Genomic DNA, 3,095 nt, shown 5'->3' with positions numbered 1-3,095 from the left:
CTATGGCTGCCTTGAATACAAAACATAAAGCCTTTGACGCAGGAGCTTCCCTGTTATAGTCTGAAACCCCGACCCATACCTTGATGCACCTTGGCAGGCCTTTTGTGTTCTGAGCACCCGATTTCGATGTGTGTTTGTGGGGTTCCCCACACCCCTGACAAGCAATGCTCAGACACCAGCAGGGTGTCAGGGCTCAATTCTGACACTATTTATACCTGGAGATAGCATCAGATTCCACAGGCTGAGGGCTCAGTCCTACAAGACTGCCCCCACCCCTCGTTTCAGATGCCAATTGCAGGCTTATGCTTCTGACAAGCTGGCTACAAACTGGAGGTTCCAACGGCCCCCTCCAACTCAGGGTGCCAGTCCCAAGGCTGTAACCTGTACTTCTGACTGACTGGCTATAAATCGGAGGTTCCCAAGATTCCCAGCGTGGGTGTGATTAATTTGCTACAGCAGCTCACAGAACTCAGAGAAACCTGTTACTAGACCACTGTTTATTATAAGAGGATATAACTCAAGAAGAGCCAGATGGAAGAGAAGCAGAGGGAAAGGATGGGGAAAGGGTGAGCTCCTTCCCTGTCCTCTCCGGATGCACCACTCTCCCTGAATTGCCCGGTGCTCACAAACCCAGAAGCTCTCTGAACCCAGTCCTTTTGGGTTTTTCTGGGGGCTTCATTACATAGGCACGATAAAATCCTTGGCCATTGACAACTGATTCAACCTCCAGCCCCTCACCTCTCCCCAGAGGTCAGGCGATGGGACTAACAGTTCCAACCCTCTAATCAAGTGGTGGCTCTACTGGCAACCAGCCCCCATCCTTGGGTGCTTTCCAAAAGTCATCATTCACATCACAACACATACCTTTATCACTCGTAACTTGGGAAATTTCAAGGGTTTGGGGAGTTCCGTGCCAGAAAAGGGAGGACGACCAAATACATTTTTCTTATTAAAACTCACAATAACACGGCAGGTATTTGAAAAGACAAGGTACACACCTGTTTTGCGAACTTCAGCAATAAGCTGGTTTTCCAAAATGTGTGGATATGTATACAGCTATTAAACAGGCCTATTCAGCTTTTGGCATATTCTTTTAAAATATTATTTAAGTCACTAGGATAAGTACATAGAGAAAAAGTGACTGTTCATTTATTGCTTTAGTTACCTGTATTCTGTTCCTCTTAGCATAAAAGACACTCTTCACCCAGCTTGGAGACCCAAGAGCTCTCCATTCCGTTCAACTTTAGACCATCAGCTGCCCATCTTTAAATTCCATTAAAGATATCAAATCAAAAACATATTTATTTAATGCCGACAATACTCGTCGTGAAGGCCTTGTTCATAAGTGCTATACTTGGAATAAAGTATAAAATTCTGTCACTTCGATGCAGATGTAATCTCAAATTCTCATTTCTTTAGGGCTGATGGTCAATTTCTTCCCACCCCACATGAGCTTGCCTGATGGGGTATCTTGAAATGTTATGGGTAACTACTTTTGTGTTTGATTCTTGTTCTTGATTGCCCCTCATTGCGCACGCACTGTCCTTAGTCATCTGTCACATTCATATTACTGTCTGGTCACTTAGAGTGGTCTTTCAAATCAAGGATCTAACCAACATTTTAAATAAGCTCATCATTTTTAATATTGATTTTTCTTAGAACTGATCTCATTTTCTTCGATAAGTCAAAAGTCATAGGCCAGGTAACACAGCATACCGTGGAAATACATTGCTCTTTTAGAAGATACAAATTGTTAGTGTACAGTTATTAGTATTGGTGCTATGAGTTATCTACTGAATAGTTAGCTTCTTTAATGTCTACATTTCCTGAAAATTTACTTTGTTACATTTCCAGCTGCACAAAGGCTGTAACTGCTCCATGTGCCAAATCTTGGAGGGCAGCCTTGACACCAATGCAACACTTGACATTTCATTTCCTGTCTTCCTTCCTACATGCTTTGTTGAAGCAGCTCACTGGAAAAACCTGCTTTTAAAAAAGTTAGAACTAGTTTCATAGAATGTTATTTACTCCTGTTGCACCATCCCCTGCTAATATGGATGTTTTTCTTCTTGCTAAATGGGTTGAAATTTAATATTGGAAATTAGTCAAATCTAATCATTCTGATAAAGTCAAACTACTAAGACTGCCATTTCCTTTTGGGGAACATTAATTTCTAGTCAATAAAATTTGAGTGTGCGTGTTTAATGAATAGTTCTCCTTCCCAATTTACTCCCGTCTTATCCTGAGTGTTGGCTGTAGGCAAATACAGATAAATACCATATTTTGAGAACACAAATCCATGCTGTCTAAAAAGATCTCGGGACGTGCAAAAGGAGAGAATAGATGCATCAGGTTGGGCCAGGGTGTCTTGACCTCCAGGGAAAGGGCAGGGGGACCTGTTTTTGGGTGCACTCTGTGTCCTGGACCTGCTTCCCTTGTCTGTTCTGGTCTGAGAGCTGAGGGTGTGGTCATCTGGGATGCTTCATGGAGGGTCAGTGCCTGGGAAGAGGGCATTGGTCACATGGGCAGCAAACACAGAGTCCTCTGAGGGCAATTTTGTTACCATGTGCATGAATAAAAGGCCCGGGTGTCACATAGTTCTTGCTTGCTACTCAAGCACACTAAAAGCTCACTTTATTCTGAGGCAAATTCTGCTAAATCACAGGTACTCTTCCTTTTCTTCTTTTTTAATAGGCTTAACTGAAGTGTCCGAAAAAAAAAAGGACGAAAAAGTAATTTATACTTGGATGCTGTAAACCTGCCACAGGGGGAGACTAAGTCACCATTTCTTAATCTTCCTACAACACTGGTCTGACAGGTTCTCTTGAGACAATAATTAGGCAAATTCCAGAGTCCCTTTCATATCAAGTCACAAAGCACGGAGGTTAGAAAGTAGCTAAAACAAAGTGGACCTTGTTTTTAGAAATCTAATGACCTGGGGAGACTAGGGTGTGACCACTTCTTTTTCTTTTACAACTAAGCCCCTGCCACACAAACCGGACTGACAGCTGATGGTCAAGAGGTTCAACACAAACAGTTTAGCCAAAAAACTGGTTTGACAACTTATTTTAACCGGTGGGTCCAACAACTGATAA

This window comes from Rhinolophus ferrumequinum, chromosome 13, assembly GCF_004115265.2.
Source record: "Rhinolophus ferrumequinum isolate MPI-CBG mRhiFer1 chromosome 13, mRhiFer1_v1.p, whole genome shotgun sequence".
Lineage (NCBI taxonomy): Eukaryota > Metazoa > Chordata > Mammalia > Chiroptera > Rhinolophidae > Rhinolophus > Rhinolophus ferrumequinum.
This window is presented reverse-complemented; position numbering follows the sequence as displayed.